Below are 17,579 nucleotides of genomic sequence, written 5' to 3'. Positions count from 1 at the left end.
GTGACTCCACAGCTGTTTTAATGCCTGGGGAGGGTTCTGGCTATAGTGGGGGTGTGGTGAATCTCCTGAGGTTCTGAAGGCCTCCTGTGTGCAGGTTCCTGGTGCAGAGAGAAGAGAAGGCGGAGTCCTTCCCTGGAGGTGGTCACAGCTCATGGACGAGCCAGACAGGCAGGCAGGGCACAATAGCACCTGAGCTGCCTTCATGAGTGAATGGTGTGGGGGCAGAGGAAGAGCATCAGGTCTGCTCCCTTATGTGGTGCCCAGGGCAGGTTGTCACCAGAGTAAACACTTACTATGGTGATGACCATCACTCCTGTCTGCAAAGGGTTTACACTGTGTGTGTCTACATCTGAGCAGTCAGGCCGTTTCTAAACTACACTGGCCATGGGCATTGCCTCTCCTTAGAACTTGATATGTTTCATCTCTTCCTTACTGAACATTCATTGCCAAGAGGGTTTTTGGGCCACAAGGATATTGGGTTGTTCTCTAGCTTTGTCTGATGAGGAATGCTTTTCCAGTTGTTGGTGTGGTTTGTTTTTCCAGCTCTCTTTCCTGGCTTATTTTGTGAATTTGTTTCTGCCAGAGGAAGAGCTTCGGATCTGCCTTCTGGCTGAGATGTGACACTTAAAACAGCAGCACTGACCTGGATATCATGACCATATTTGCCAAAAGGGCTTTGTTTTGCAGAAGACATCTTGAAAGTACCTACACTGTCCTTTCAGATACCCAGAGGCTATTTGAAATGAAATAAAAAACAAGAATTCTCAAGTTTAGTCTTATAATATGTGGGGAGTCAGAAAAATCACCCGGAGAAGGGAAACACTACCCACTCCAGTATTCTGGCCTAGAGAATTCCTTGGAGGGTATAGTCCATGGGGTCGCAAAGAATCAGACAAAATCGGATGACTGAACACCAACAGCCATGAAGTTTCACCATTTGTCAAAAAGAGATACCAACAGTATTTGCACAACTGTGTGCATGTTCAGTTGCTCATTCGTGTCCAACTCTTTGCAGCCCTGTGGACTGTAGCACCCAAGATCCTCTATCCATGGAATTTTTCAGGCAAGAATACTGAAATGGGTTGCCATTTTTCCTCCAGGGGATCTTCCCCACCGAGGGATTGAACCCAGGTCTCCTGCATTTCCTACATTGGCTGGCAGGTTCTTTTCTGCTGAACCACCTGGGAAACAAGTCAGTACATCACTGGGGTATCCTAAGGTACTTAACTTAGAGTCTGGCACTCGGGTCATTCTCACTGGTGATGTGAATATTCAGTCAGATATCATTATTGCTCATATGATAATGGAATGGCCATGCTCACACAGGAGAAAGAATAGCCTTTCCAAGTCCAATTAAATCCTTCAGCACACATATCTTCTTTAAAACTTCTGACTTTGAAATAAACATCAAGCATAAAGACATTGGTTATGGCCACCAGGAAAGATCGAGTTGTACTAATCAGTGACGAGGCTTCTTCCAGTTCCAACATGCATGCGTTGTTTCCCCAGCACCACCCAGCTCTTCTGTGACAGCAGCTGGGGGTCCTGCAACTTAACTCAGTGTGGACTCTGCCTATCTGGGGGTAGTTCCAGACCCCACAGGTTAAAGGCCCAGCCCTACAAGACCCTCCCCCCACTCCAGCCATCATTTGCAAGCCCAGATTGTCACCTGCGCTCTGACCCACTGGCTACCCGTTCAGAGGTTCTAATGACTTTGGGTTCTATTAATTTGTCGAGTGGTCACAGAACTCAGAGAAACATGTTGCATAGTAGATCACAGCCTTATTGTAAAAGGTAATAAACTCAGGAACAGCCAACGGAGGGGGATACACAGGACATGGTGTGTGTGTGTGTGGGAGGCACGGAACTTCACACTCTCCGAGCCTCACTTTCCCCAAATTTGCATGTGTTCATCAACACAGAAGCTGTCGAGGCTCTGTTTGGGGGTTTTTATGGAGGAGTCATCACACAAGCACAATTGATTAAATCACTGGTTGTTGGTGATTGCTTCAAGCAGAAGCCCTTCTGGCTTTCCCGGACATGGTGGGCGGGGGCAGGGGAGGGACTGAAAGTTCCAATCCTCTAACCATGTGCTTAGTTACCCTGGCAAGCAGCGCCCCTCTTTGGAAAGGAGGCACTCTTTGAAAAGTCACCTCATTCACCTAACAAGAGACACCTTGTCTGCTCTCCCCACTTAGGTAATTCCCAGAGTTTTAGGAGCTCTGTGCCAGGACCGGGGGACAAAGGCCAAAAATGTATTTCTTATTATTAATACAAATCACAAAGTCACAGTGACCCCAAATTTCAGTGATAATTTGATTCTATAGCCTTAAAAGTTTTTCAGCGGTTGATTGGACCTTTTTTTAAAAAAACTTTGGGGCCACATCTCGAGGCATGCAGTGATCTTAGTTCCCCAACCAGGGATTGTACCCACACTCCCTGCATTGGAAGGCAGAGTGTTAACCACTGGACCACCAGGGAAGTCCCTGATTGGGCCCTTTTTAGGTGAAACTCTTATCGTGGCATAAACTAATGGTTCAAGATTTTGAAAAGCTGGAGCTGAGCATGAGCCATCTTCCTGTGGTGTCTTCAATTCATTACCGATTTTTCCATGGCCCCTGCAAACCCGAGCTTTCCTCTGAGATGAGTCAGGCCCCAGGAAGCCTGTTGCCTGCCCCTGCTGGAGACCAGAGTCTATTCACGGGCTGGCTGGGCACAGGTAGCAAGCGGGGTGTGTGCGGGTCCACACAAGCCCAATTAGCGGAGAGATGTCCGGGATGACCCATTCCCGGGTGTGCTCTGATTCCAAGAAGTGAGAGGGTTTGGGGAACAAGATAGCCTCAGAGAGAGCCCAGCCACATGACCTTGCCCACTGTGAAACAAACTTGGGGCTTATGCGTGCTTCCCCAGGGAGAAAGAAATCCATGGACTCCATTGGATCCTCAAACAATGACCCCCAAAAGATGAAGAGTCTTAAAGTGGGATTTCTCAGCCTTGGTGTCGTTGGCATTTAATATCTTGCAGCATTCATAAATGCAACTGAAAATGTCCCCAGATGTTACCAGTGTCCCCCCGGCCCAAACATGAAGGGCAGCTGGACATGCTGGACCAGAAGCAGGGATGAATTAAATGAAAGTTGCTCAGTCGTGTCTAACTCTTGGCGACCCCATGGGCTATAGAGTCAATGGAATTCTCCAAGCCAGAATACTGGAGTGGGTAGCCTTTCCCTTCACCAGGGGATCTTCCCAACACAGGGATCGAACCCAGGTGTCCTGTATTGCAGGCAGATTCTTTACCTGCTGAGCCCCAAGGGAGGCCCAAGCGAAGCCCAGTGAAGCAAGAGGAATGGGGGCAGATACGCAAGTCTGCCCTCCTGAAATGTCTGCTGGCCCGGTCGTCTGCAGTTCTGACTGGGCAGGGTGTGGAGATCATGGGGGCTCAGAGATGTCTGACCCCCTTTGCTCCCCTGGGCCAGCTGGCGTGTGGGGCTTTGAGCCCCACACAGATGGGGCCCCTATGTGCAGCGTGAGCCTTTCTCCCGAGTCAGGAGGTTTATTGTTGAGAAGACATCCCATGATGACCAGGGGAAGACTGGCCTGGATGAGGTAGCGGTCGATTGGTGGATCTTAGGGACACAGAACATTGAGTGTCCCAGGTGGGGCTTCTGATACCGACGACCACAAACTTGGGTGGTGGGAAGGCTTAAAACAATACTAATCAATTATCTCCCCGTTCTGGGGGCCGGAAGTCTAAAGTCCAGGGTCAGCAGGACTGGGCCCCCAGACCTGGGCTCTGGAGGAACGTCACTCCCAACTCTTCCAGTTTCTGGGGCTCCAGGTGTTCCTGGGTTTGTGGCCACATCCCCCCAGCCTCTGCTTCCTCCTCACACAGCCTCCTTCTCTCTGTGTGTCTCTCCTCTTCTTATAAAGACACCCATCATCCTGCACAAGGCCCACCTAATCCACTGTAACCTTATCTAACTTGATTTCATCTGCAAAGACCCCATTTCCAAAAAAAGGCCCCCCGGCAAATATGGGGAGTTGGGATGTGGGTGTCTCTTTTGGAAGGAACCATTCACCCTGCCACAAAGCTGAGCCTTTACACACGAGCGGTTATCCCAGGAGTGGGGGAAGCTTACACGGGACCCCTCGAGTACAGCCATGGGTGGGGGAGGCACAGCACGTGGTTGGAGGGCTGAGCAGGGTAGATGGTCTGTCGGGGACCAAGCCTTGGCCTGGCTGCCTTGGTGCAGGGTCCTGGGGTGTGCACGGAAGCCCCTGAGGTCGTCAAGATGCAGGTTCTGACTTTTAGCAGGTCTAGGAGTGCCCCACAGTGCGCTTCTCACCTGCTCCCAGGGTGTATAAACTGATGACCCTGGTCCATGCTTAGAGGTGCGAGGAGCGTGCAGGCCTGTTTCCCAGGAGCTGTCAGAAACTTCCCCAAGGAAGGCCCCCCTCTACCGTGTCCACGCAAGTCCCCGATCCCCTGTCCAGTGCCCCAGAGGTGCCCCAGACAGAGACCTGTACACAACACTGGGTGCCCGGGCCAGGAACCCAGTGGAGGGGGAAGTGGTGGGTCTGGAAGAAACGTGCTCATAACTTTGCGTATAGGACAGATGGAGGCTGAGCCTGGCTGACTGGCTGTGACCACAGGTGATCCACTTGCCCCTCCATCGTCCGCCAGGCACCATGGGCCCAGAGGAACTCAGCTTAAAAATTGCTTCCCCAGCCACCCACAAAAGGGGCCCTCATTGTCAAATTAGGATCTGACACCTTGATCCAGAAGACGGCCCCCGAAGTCAGTTTCACACATGAAGGTCCAGGAGGGGTGTCATGTCAGAGACCCCTTGGACAGCAGACAGGATGGAAATGGTGGGGAAAGGTCCTGGAGGCAGGCGGCCCAGGCCTGCCTTCTGCAGGAGTGCCTCTTCTGCCCATCCCCCACTGCTCTGTCCCTCCGATGGCTGGCGGCGGCGTTAGCGGCCAGGGTTCCCAGGAAAGGGATAAGAGCACCTTGGGAATTCCTCTGGAGCCAGCGCCATTTCCTATGGATGAAGGCTAAAGTGCCACTGGGGTAGGAGGAGCATCCTGAAACGATCTGACCTTGACTCACGGCCTGGAGTCGGGACTCAGATTGGAGTCCAGGCGCTCGCTGGAGCGGAGGGGTTCAGCTTCAGGAGAGGGTCATGCACGCTGACTTGGGGGTGGGGGTGTAGTCGTGCGGTGGGCTCACCACTAGGACGAAGATTCGGGTCCTTGATATCAAAGAGAGGCGGGGCTTCCCGCCGACCCATTGAGAAGCAGGTGTCAGCTCATGGAGACCACGGCGGCTGCCGCCCCAGCTTGGGGCTTCTTCTCCTCTTTCCTGCTGCTGGCCTTCAGGACGCTAGTGGCCGCCTTGCTGGGCGCCGCTCACCGCCTGGGGCTCTTCTATCAGTTGATGCACAAGGTGGACACGGCAAGCATCCGGCATGGTGGGGAGAATGTGGCAGCCGTGCTGAAGGCCCACGGTGTGCGCTTCCTTTTCACGCTGGTCGGCAGGCACATTTCGCCACTGCTGGTGGCCTGTGAGAAGCCGGACATCTGCGTGGTGGACACCCACCACGAAGTCACAGCTGTGTTTGCCACTGATGCTGTGGCCCGCCTGACTGGGACGATGGGCGTGGCAGCAGTGACGGCCGGCCCCGGCCTCACCAACGCAGTGACTGCGGTGAAGAATGCCCAGATAGCCCAGTCCCCAGTCCTGCTCCTGGGTGGGGCTGCCAACACCCTGCTGCAGAATCGGGGTGCACTCCAGGCAGTTGATCAGATAGCCCTGTTCAGGCCACTCTGCAAGTTTTGTGCTTCTGTGCGGAGAGTACGGGATATCATCCCCACCCTGAGGGCCGCGATGGCTGCTGCACAGTCAGGCACCCCTGGCCCGGTGATTATGGAACTGCCTCTGGACGTGCTGTACCCCTACTTCATGGTTCAGAAGGAGATGGTGCCAGGTAAGCCGCCCAAGGTCGTCATGAGTCCAGCGGTCCACTGGTACTTAGCAAATCCCCTGGCCAACCCCTTTGCAGGAGCTTGGGAGCTTGAGCCTGAGGGGCCTCTGCCCCTGGACATTCCCCAGGCCTCCCCCCAGCAGGTTCAGTGATGTGTGGAGATCTAGAGTTGGGCCAAAAGGCCCCTCATGCTAATTAGGAGCCAGGCCCTGCTGCCTCCAACATCCGCAGGCAAGCTTTGGGTTGCCGTGGAGAACCTGGGCATCCCTTGCTTCCTGGCGGGGATGGCACGGGGACTGCTGGGCCGCAACCACCCCCTCCACTTCCAGCAGAACCGCAGGGCCGCCCTGAAGAAGGCAGACGTGGTTGTCCTGGCAGGAGCAGTGTGTCACTTCCGCCTGTCCTATGGGTGTGTCCTCAGCTGCAGCAGCAAAATCATTGTTGTCCTGATCAACTCAGACATTTTCTGGAAGCCCCAAGAGGCTGTGCAGGGAGATGTGGGCTCCTTGTGGTGAAGCTGGTGGAGGGCCTCCGGGGTCAGATGTGGGCCTCAGACTGGGCAGAGGAGCTTCGGCAAGCTGACCAACAGAAGGAGCAGACCTTTCGGGAGAAGGCACTGATGCCCGTAGCCCAGCATCTTAACCCGGTGCGGGTCCTGCAGCTGGTGGAGGACACTCTGCCTGACAACCCCATCCTGGGTCGATGGCGGGAACTTTGTGGGCACAGCTGCCTACCTGGTGCAGCCCCGTGGGCCCTTGTGTTGGCTTGATCCTGGGGCCTTCGGGACTCTGGGGGTTGGCGCCGGATTTGCACTTGGGGCCAAACTGTGTCGGCTGGATGCTGAGGTCTGGTGCCTGTTTGGGGATGGAGCGTTTGGCTATAGTCTCTTCGAATTTGACACCTTCGTCAGACACAAGATCCCAGTGATGGCCTTGATAGGAAATGATGCTGGCTGAACCCAGATTTCCAGGGAGCACGTGCCCTCTCTGGGCAGCAATGTGGCCTGTGGCCTGGCTTACACTGATTATCACAAGGCAGCCCAGGGACTGGGGACCCAGGGCTTGCTGCTCTCATGCGAGAGTGAGGATCAGGAGGTCAGGGTGCGTGACGACCAGCAGCGGTGCCAAGACGGCCCCCCGGCTGTGGTCAGCATCCTCGTCGGGAGGATGGACTTCCGGGACGGCTCCATTGCCATGTAGGGCCTCGTGGGTCAGTGCTCTTGGCTCTCTTCCCACCCCTGGACTGTGCCTAGCTGGCTTGGAGTTTCATCCTTGCCTGCCCTGGGCCTAAGCCGTGAGGCCCAGTGACCCTGCAGTCTTCCCTGAGGACAGGGAGGGGTTGGAAGGAGTCAGAGCTAAGACAGGCTCTGACAGCCCTGGGGAGTCCTTGGGCCTATTTGTGAGCTCAACTGTGTCCTTTCCCCTGCTCACTTGTTGTTCAGTCACTACGTCGTGTCCGTCTCTTCGTGACTTCATGGACTGCAGCACGCCAGGCTCCTCCATCCATCCACTATCTCCCAGAGTCTGCTCAAATTCGTGTCCATTAAGTCGGTGATGCTATATAACCACCTCATCCTCTTCTGCCTCCTCCTCCTTTTGCCTTCAGTCTTTCCCAGCATCAGGGTCTTTTCCAGTGAATTGGCTCTTTTGCATCAGGTGGCCAAAGTATTGCAGCTTCCTGTCTCACACACTGAATAAACCACGTCTGGTCCATGGGGGCCCAAGTACTCAAAAAAAAAAAAGAGCAGGTTGTGGGCCAAAATGTTTCCTTGTAACTGAAACCCATCAGCATTTTTCAAGTGCAAACTCAAAGCCAGGGCATTATTTATGTCCACTGGTAACTGCTGATAAGGCCACACAGGAAACCCCCGGCTGTGTACTGGGGGTGACCGAGGCCCACACCTCCCTGATGTTGAACTTGACTCCGGATTTGGCAGAATTGTTAAGGCCGCAGACACGTGAACCCTACAAGGTCAGTTTGCTTTCAAGCTGCCTTTCAGGGCTCGCCACGGCACCCCAGGGCTGGCAGGCTGTAGTTTCTCCTCATTCCTCCCTGGAGCTGGTGGGCCATGGTGGTATCTGTTTCCCGTCTTTGTGGATATTGTTTTTTGAAAAGCAAGCGAACAACTGCCTGCTGGAGGATGGCAGCCGCCTCCACACCAGACTCCAGGATGGCTGGTCAGGCGGTGAGGGTACCTGAGCTCCCAGGGAGGCTCAGACCCTGCACAGACCCTCTGAGGCCACGTGTGTGGGTCCAGACCCAGGCTGGCCACTTCCTGGGGGCTGAACAGCCTCAGGCAAGGGGCTTCCCCACTTGGGACCTTGGTTTTTCCATCCTAGAATGGAGGGGCTTTCATCTGCTGGCGGGTGGGGAGGGTTGCCGTGGACATGGAACAGAGGGGAGAGGGGGATGTTTCTTGCAGTTTCCAGCTGAGGCCTTGTGGGCATGAGCTGGTGTCCGAGACAGTTCCCAGACTTGGCTGAGTGTGGTGATGAGCATGGAGTTGGGGGGCAGGGGTCCCTCCTCATAGCCTGGACATTGGGATGGGGGTTCTCGACTTGGAGGCACCTCAAGTCTAATTTCAACAACTCCGTATGTAAGGATAATGCAGCAACAGATGTTGTCAGGGACTTGTCAGCCTGGATGCAAAGCCCCATCCCTACCCCACCTTCTGTGGGCATCCTGACCTGACTTGTGGTACAGGGGTCAGATCCCTTTACTGAGGGAAGGAACTGAGGCTCTGAGAGGTGGGGCAAGGAGATCAAGGCCACTGGGTCTGACAGGGGCAGAGCCAGCACTTGAACCTGGGTGCTGGGTCCTCGTGTCAGACTCTTTGCCCTGAACCGTGAGAACTGGATTATAGAGAGGGCTGAGTGCCAAATAATTGATGCTTTTGAACTGTGGTGTTGGAGAAGACTCTTGAGAGTCCCTTGGACTGCAAGGACATCAAACCTGTCAATCCTAAAGGAAATCAACCCTGAATATTCATTGGAAGGACTGATGCTGAACCTGAAGCTCCAGTACTTTGGCCAACTGGTGTGAAGAGCTGACTCATTGGAAGATCCTGATGCTGGGAAAGATGGAGGGCAGGAGGACTAAAGGGGGTGTCAGAGGATGAGATGGTTGGGTGGCATCACTGAGTCCATGGACATGAGTTTGAGTGAGCTCTGGGAGGTGGTGAAGGACAGGGAAGCCTGGTGTGTTGCAGTCCATGGGGTCTCCAAGAGTTGGACGTGACTTAGTGACTGAACAACAACAAAATGTGGTCTTCAGCCGCCATCTCACTCCTACCCCCAGGCTTAGTGCCTATGCCATGAGCCTCTCCTACAGTGAGGTGTCAGGGGCCATTGTCTAGTCCCGAAGCTATTCATATCTCTATTCATAATTCTACCATTACATATTCATTTCTTTGGCCATAATGTTTTTATGTCTCTTGAGTCTTAAGTGCTGAGGCTTTTATACACCCCACCTGGCTTCCTTTGGGCCTCTCTTGGTTTTGTGGAAGCATACTTGTTATAAACTGGAGAAGGAAATGGCAAAGTTATAAAGTGAATTCTGGACATGTTTTAAGAGTCTTGTCTTTAAAGTTCCCAAGGACGGCTCTTCCTGGTCCCAGGTAGTCGGGCTGATATCTGTGCCCCTCTGGTTGCAGTTCTGACGTCCTCCCATGTCTCTAGGCCAGTTGTGTGCCAGAGTCAGCTCTTTCTGGTTCATTGGGAATTCTGCCAGCTGGGTGTTAACCCTTTGGTACATGAAACAGGCCATGGCGGGAGTATTTACACCACAGAAATTGGCAAATGATGTAGCTACAGATCAGAGTTGGTTTTTCTTCCTGGAGAGCAGGGGGTTGGGCAGGGGGCTGCATATGTTATCAGCGTGCCCCTGCTGTGTGGCCACGTGTCTCCTTTTCCTGAAGAGGTCAAGTGTCTTCAAACGTGTCTGTTGTATTTTCACTTCTCGTTATGACACGTTTTTATTTCTGCCCATTCTGTTTGGTTCTCTTCCAAGTTGGCTGTGTGATTTTCTTTAATGGTTTCCTGTCCTGTGCAGGACCTTTCTATCTTGAGGTTTATTTCTCTAAATAAGGTGAGCTTAGCTGATTGATTAGATTTATTATCCATCAAATCCTCTCAGAATCCCAAAGCTGAGGGGGTCACTTCTGCTGGTTCTCCTCCAGCTGTCTTTCATCCTGGTGTGCCTGGTGTTCTTCCACAATGGCCGCCACCCTTCCATAACCCGTGGGGCAGTTCCCAAGCCTGGGAAGAAGGTGTCCTTATCCAGAAAGACTTGGCACTTGCATTCTCCACTCATCTGAGGGTGTTATGGATAGGATCACCTTGAACCAGGGTGACATGCCTGGACCCACCGGGGTCCTCACCCGCTCCTTCTCCTGCTCAGCACCAGAACCACCTTCCTTGTAATTCCAGCGGCTGGAGAAGGGAGGTGGTTTCTGGGTCACCTGAAAGTGTCGTCTCCTGGGAGTCCAGCTCCATGGGGAGGGAGGGGTCTTCTATCAGACTCCTCCTCTTGGGCAGTTGCTCCTCTGGGCCTTCTCAGGTCTTCAGCAACTTGAAGGCGTGACACTTTTTTGTTGTTGTTGTTTTCCATGAGAGTGTGGATCTGAGTAACCTACCCACCAATCATCAAAGCAGACTGTGAATGAATACATGTCTTTTATTCCTTCAACAAGCCAGGCCTTGGGAGCTAGACCCTATGCCGAAGCTGAGGGGTAAATCCGCCCCAGCCAGTCCTGCAGCCCCAGCTCCCTCAGAGACTGCCTTCTGGGTCCTGGCTCACTGGAGACAGTCGAGGGTACCACATCCAGGATGTGTAGAAGGCATGCTTATGCCAGCACCCCATGTGACTGCTCCTCCTGGGCGGTGCAGACATGGTCAGCAGAAACCACGGTGCAGAAATGCCTCCCTGCAGACCCTTGCCCAGGGACTGAGCACTTTTCTGTCCCCTTCGGGAGCCGTCCAGGTGGAGGGCAGGCGTGAGGAAGTCAGGGTCAGCCCCCAGTGGCAGTCCCAGCCTGCCGCCTCGTCCACGAGTATTAAAATGAACCTGAGGATGCTGCCGAGGTTGGGGAAGGACTGCAGGAGCATCCTCGGCCAGCACACAGTAGGAGCTCAGCAGGACTGTCCCCCCAGCCCCCTGGATCACTCAGCAAATATCATCAAGCAAGGCTCCTGTGAGATGTTAAAGTGACCCAGAAAGGGCCCCTGTCTTCCTACTCCGGGAACTGGAAATAGGGTGGTCCTGGAGCCGATCAGGAGAAGGAGGGGGTGAGGCCCACCCCGTGCCAGACGCTCTCCCTCTTGGGGGACCCGTCGGTCACCTAAGCAGACAGACCCAGCCTGGAACCAGCATTCCAGCTCACACCCATGTGGGACCCCAGTGCCAACAGGAAGAGCAGGCAGGACCCAGGGCTGCCAAGAATGCACCCGGTCATTAGGGACTGACCAGGCATCACGTGCCTTCAACACATTTGCGGAGAACACGACCTCTCCCACAGAGCAGCCCTGGCATCAGAGACCCTCCGAGTGGTGGTATTATCCTTGGAGCTGAGGAAGCCGAGGGCACAGGGGGGAAGTTGACCAGGCCCCTGTGGTGGTCAGAAGTCTGGCCCAGGCCTCCCACCTGGCTCCGTGGCTTCCTGGCCCGGCGGTGCTCGGGAGCCGTCCTGTGTGTCCCTGCTGTGCACACATGCTCCCCACAGCTCCTGCTGGACCATGAGCCGGGGAGGGGTGCACACACAGGATGCCGTGGGGGCGCCCCCACCACCCTCGGGCCTGAGACTTGGCACCCCTAATTCCCTGATGGCAGTGACGGGGCCCTCTGGGGTGGGCGGCAGCTGTGGGGTCAGGATGGGCTGGGGAAGTGTGCTGCCCAGGAGCCCTCTAGGGGCAGCTAGGGAACCCGGCTCGGCCTCACTGAGGCCAAACTTCCAACAACCTAGGTGGCTGCCCTTCAGCAGAGATGGGTGACCGTGACGCACAACACGCCGGCTCAGGCAATTGTGGGGACGAAGAGGGAACCTTGGCATCCTAGACCACCAGGAATCCCCCACAGGGGACGTTTTTGCTTGCCCTGTGAGTCCCTTCTTCCTTCTAAAAGGAAAGTGCCAGGAACGACTGTGGTGAGGTCGCTGTTCCAGTGAGTTGAGCCGGGAGCAGAGGTTTAACCCCGTCCAGTCTACACTGGGCGAGCCTCCCACCTCCCCTCCCCCACCTCGGACGGCACCATCCTGGTCACTCTTCTGGGCCTTCTTGGCTCTTTAGGAACTTTAAGGTGTGGTGTTTGTTATTTCTTGTCTTGGTCCAGCATTTGGTGGCGGTCCATTGCAAGGGCCCTGACCCTGTCCCCTCCCCGAGCCCCTTGGCCCTCCCCATGCCCACGCCAAGGCTCGAGGCCCCTGCGGTTCTGTGGCCTCCAGACTCCCCACCCGAGGGGCCAGTCCAGACAGAAGCCACTGCTCTGGGGCTTCCAGCTGGGGGAGGGGACCAGCATCTTATTGTTTCTTCCTCCCGGGAACAGACTGCTGTCAGGCTAGGCACCAGGGTTTAAAACATCCTATATGTGTAAGAACGAGGACATCCCATATGTCCACTGAGTCCCACGACCCTGTCCCGATCCTGCCAGATGTTTTTCTGGGAGGGACCCTGTCGCTCACGTAAACAGCTGAGCGTGTTTTCCCAGGGATGTGGCCTGGGCACTGCTTCATGACTAGTGTCGAGAGAAATCTCCATGGACTCGGAGGAATATATTTTGGGTCTTTGCGTGTGGTTGAACAGAGCACACAGAAAGAAATGGGAGCTGTAACAGGAAAGACCGGGTTGGCCGTGTGGGGCCATCCACGGTCATTCCCAGGGCCCCATGTGGTCATCCCCGCGCCAGGAGCCCCCAGGCTAGAGGCATTGCTGCTTCTTGTCTCGGTGCCACAAGGCTTCCTATGGTAGGGGAAGCGGCCTCCAGCTTCTTTGCAAAGAGAGTCTGTGCAGGGGTAGTCTTAGTGGCCTCAAGGTCATGGAGAGGTGGCATAGCCCCAGCCACGGGGTGGGCGGGGTTGCTGAGAGCACCAATATCTCCCCCCAACTGTGAAGCAAGTCACGAATGGCAAAGATTTGCAGAGGAGCAATAGGTGGTCTCTGAGAGGCTGAGTCACTCGCCAGAGACAACACAGCAGCAGACTGGGACTCCGACCCAGGTCGTTTAAACCACGGCTCCCTCCTGTGCCCATCTGACCTGCCCCTTGAGGGCAGCAGGAAGATCTGGGCTCTCCTGGCCTGAGCGGCCATGCCTGCCTCCCTTCATCCATCCTGAGATGTGTCCATTCCCAAACCATGTGCTGTTTCCCCCAGCCCTGGGCCATCATGTCAGGCTCCAGGCTCCCTGCAGGTGAGCGCCACACCCACCAGCACACCTTGGAGCCCTGCTCATTTGGTCCCTGTGCCCGAGTGTCATCCTAACTGTCTTCTTAAGGCAGCCTTAGGACTGAAGTCCTGGAGCCCTGCTTCTTTGAAGCTCCCTGCACCAAGCCCAGTCAGGCTCTGCCCGGGGGCTTCATGACCAGTATGCTGGGCTGAGTGGTGGCCCCGAAAGCCATCCATCCTTCTGCAGCCCACAAAGATGACCTTATTCCGATGAAAAGTCTCGGCAGGAAGTAAGTTACTGACCACTGCACCAGATCACCCGGGACGCATGAGGACCCTAAATCCAATGACGGATATGCTTGGAAGAGAAGAGGGAATGATTTGAAGCACAGAGCCACCCAGGGGAGAAGGTTTGTGCAGATGGATGCAGAGGTCGGGGTGATGTGGCCACAAGCCCAGGGAGGCCTGGGGTCCCCCAGAGCTGGACCAGGCCAGAGGGACCCTCCCCTGGAGCCTCTGGAGGGAGCTGAGCCCTGCCCACACCTTGATCACAGGTTTCTGACTCCAGACCTGGGGGCGAATGAGTTTGTGTTAAAACTGTCCAGTCTGTGGCCAGTGGCTGCAGCCACCCCTGGATACTGAGAGTGAACTTGCCGGCTCCAAGGTGAGAACAGTGGCAGGACCGGCCCCCCGCCCCACACACAGAGACACACAACCTTGTCATGAGGTTAAATGCGTTAATACGCACAGATGCCTGAATCAGGGACTGACACTTGGATCTTAGCCCCCTTCACCTCTTCCTCCTCGTCGTCATCACTGTCATTGTTAGAGGCCCTCATCCACTCGTTCAGTGGACACGAGGTGCTCGTGCACGGCCCCAGTGTGTGCAGCGAGGCCAACAAGCCGGGAGGCTCCACACAGGACTCACCCTGCCTGCTGGGTGAGTGGCCCGCACGGGGCCTGTGCAGTGACACGGAGGCCCTGGGAGAGGCTGAATCCTCTGGTCGTGGGAGTCACGGGGGCCTCAGCATCAGAGGTGGAGGGGTGAGCCAGGTTCATCCACGGGGGTGCAGCCCTTCACTCAAAGTGGGGGAAGAACGCCATGTGTCACCCAGTGTCCGGGAGGCTCCCCTTGCCCTGGTGGGCTGTGGGCACAGCCTTGGATGACCAGGAGTCTGCACCTCAGTAGGGGCTGAGGCTGGCACTGAGTGAATCTTCAGTGAGGTTTTTTCCTTAAAAACCATCCTAAGTGACTTTGGCTCCATTGCTTTTTGCCAGAAACCTACAATGATCCCAAGAACTTTGTACACTCCAAGAGTGGTGACTGGATGTGGAGCCCAGCACAGACCCAAGTCAGTCCTGCCCTGAGTCCCACGGGCCAGCCACACCATGCCCCTTCCATGGCCTGGCTTTCTTCTGCCAGGACCTTCAGAATAGTGGAAAGGCAAGTGTGGCCTCAAGCTGGAGGTGCCCAGCGTGGGCTCCTAGCCCCTGGGAGTTCCCTTGGGACATCTGGTGGACCATAGTCCCCACTGCCGTCGGGCAGCTCTGTCTCGGGGAATGTTGTGTTTCTTTGCTTTTTTTTGTGATGCAGCACCCCAGTTACTCTCGGGGCAATTGGGAAGTCTGCTGGTGTTACATGCTCCTGCCTTAGATGGGGAACATTATTGCTGCATTGACGCTGCTCACTCCATACTGGGAATCTGTTAAACACAAACGGCAAGCAGAACAGAGAAAAACAGAAAAAGAAAAATGGAGAGTTGTTAGGTTGCTTCAGGTCTCACCTGTGATTAAGACTGTGTACAGCCTGCACATGAACCCGAGTTCCCACACCTGCCAGCTATAAGGTGCCAGGCCCTGATTTTAGAACCCTAGCTTCACTAAGGAGTCACTGACAGATACAGTTTTTGTGTATTTCAGGTCTACATTGTGATGACTTGATGCCCATAGAACCATGGAATGATTGCCCAACATATGCATCGCCTCACACAGTTAACTCTGTGTATGTGTATCTTTAATGTTCTTATAATCCATGGAGAAGGCAATGGCACCCCACTCCAGTACTCTTGCCTGAAGAATCCCATGGACGGAGGAGCCTGGTGGGCTACAGTCCCTGGGGTCTCTAAGAGTCGGACACGACTGAGTGACTTCACTTTCACTTTTCACTTTCATGCATTGGAGAAGGAAATGGCAACCCACTCCGGTGTTCTTGCCTGGAGAATCCCAGGGACGGGGGAGCCTGCTGGGCTGCTGTCGACACAACTGAAGCAACTTGCAGCAGCAGCAGCAGCAGCAGATGGAGCTGGATGCCATGATCTTCATTTTTTGAATGTTGAGTTTTATGCCAGCTTTTTCACTCTCCTCTTTCACTTTCATTAAGAGGCTCTTTAGTTTCAGCCCCTGGAGGCATTTCTTATTCCCCTTTCTGTCTTTTCTCCACCATGAGGGGCCCATTTATAGTTTTTAACAATGTAGTTTAACAACAGGCTCCTTCAATATATTCTATACTTTTTTCCTTCTTATATATATATTTTTAACCTATCTATCCTTCAGTTCACCGATCCTCTCTGCAGCTACGTCCAATTTGATGTTAAGCCCAAAGACTGAGTTCTTAAATTCAGTCACTGTTATTTGAAAGTTCTAGAATCGGTTTTGATTCTCAGACGTTTTTCCTTTTGTCAAGTATATTTTTGAACTGGTGAAGTTTGCATCTGATACCTCTAGCATACCTCTGATGTGCTGATATACATCTGATACCTCTGGATCTGTTTCAGTTCTTTTTCTCTTTCCTGTTTGTTGTTACACCCTTTTTGCTTTTTTTGGTTGCATGATGGACATTATCTATGGAAAACCCTAGAGTTTCTGGTGATGCTGTCTTCTCCAGAGGTTCCTCTGAGGCAGACCTCTAGTGGGGACAGAGCTGTCTGTTCACTCAGGGCCTGAGTGACTTGAGGCTGGGGTGTCCTTGTAAGCTGAGTCTCAGCAGCCTTCACCCACCTTCCCCCTGACCGCAGGGAGGAGCCCTCCAGCGTGTCCGTCTGGAAGCCTGGGGTGCTTCCCGTGGCCTCCCCCGCCCCCTTCTCGCCCAGTCCTGAAGCCCACCATCTGCCTCCTGAGCACCAAGAGGTGATTGATACTCAGCGCTCAGCCGGTTTGGGCAGAGTGTTGGGTATGTTTTCTGTGCCTCCCTTTTCTTGGGGAGCTTAGTCTCTAACATCCGGACTGACTTATCAGGCCTGAGCTCGAATTTTTGTCTTCCCAGCCCAAGGAACCATCCAGAGCTGTGTTAGCCAGTACCCTCTACTTGACTTTTTCCCTGCCTTTTCTTCCCAGAGTCAGCTTTGTTCAGATGCCCAGAGGGAAGGAGTGGCCCTCTCAGTGTCCAGCTCCCTCACTGGGCTTTTTTGAAATCTTGGATTGTGGCTGCCTAAGGACCTCTTTTTAAAATGTATTTAGCTTCTGTAGCTCTTGGTAGGCTGACCCACAAGCTGCCTGCGTCTGTAACTGCAAGTGGGGAAGCCCTAGGTGTCTTCTCTCATCTGAAGCCACATGTAAAATTCACAGTAATTATATTGATCATCTTTGATACCGGGGAAAACAAGAACCAGAGGTCCTCGCTTAGTACCCACGGTTGTGTTTCTGATCAGAATCCCCAGCTTCCCCGGGCTGTGTCAGCGCCACTTGAACTTGGGAAGAAGGTGGAGCAAGCGGCCCATGCGGCCTGGGGACAGAGGAGCCGGTCTGCCCTCCTCCCCTGCCCCTGACGGCCCAGGGCAGGCCTTTCGATGACGGGCTGCTGGTGGTCGAGGAGAAGGCTGAAGAGCCAGGGGTTGTGTGAACTGTATTCTGTGACGTGGTTTTTCAGTTTGAAAAAATGACTGCTTTTAGTCTTCCCTCCAGTTTGACTTTAAGGTTGAAAATGAAGATTTTATTCTTAAAGTTGAGCACAGTGATTTTACAGTCTTTTTGAAAGCAACAGTTGAGGTTTTAAAAAGACATCTCAGAGAACTCCAGCAGATAAAGCGAAACAAAAAGAGAATGTGTTCAGGGTGAACTGCGGGCGGGACCCCAAACTGTACTCTGTCCCTCCCAGAGTCCGTAATTGCTGAGAGGGGTGGATATAGGGCCCCAAGCACCCTGGGGACCGAGGTCCTCAAGTGACAGCTGAGGTCCCGGCTGAGCCAGGAGCAGTGTGGCCTGTGCCCTGGTGAGTGGAGAGC

General features: G+C 54.2%; 1 protein-coding gene and 1 pseudogene across 1 annotated transcript in view; both read left to right on the top strand.

Annotated features, from left to right (window-relative positions):
* The window catches only part of LOC784409 (liprin-alpha-1-like), a 54,210-nt gene that overhangs the window by 15,458 nt on the left and 21,173 nt on the right, over nt 1-17,579 (top strand). The window lies entirely within an intron of this gene.
* LOC132344778 (2-hydroxyacyl-CoA lyase 2-like) lies at nt 1,439-16,185 on the top strand (annotated as a pseudogene).

The sequence above is a fragment of the Bos taurus genome, unplaced genomic scaffold, assembly GCF_002263795.3.
Source record: "Bos taurus isolate L1 Dominette 01449 registration number 42190680 breed Hereford unplaced genomic scaffold, ARS-UCD2.0 Leftover_ScbfJmS_315_1043, whole genome shotgun sequence".
NCBI classification, from domain to species: Eukaryota; Metazoa; Chordata; class Mammalia; order Artiodactyla; family Bovidae; genus Bos; species Bos taurus.
The sequence above is the reverse complement of the archived record's forward strand: the minus strand, read 5'-3'. Positions and strand labels throughout refer to the sequence as shown.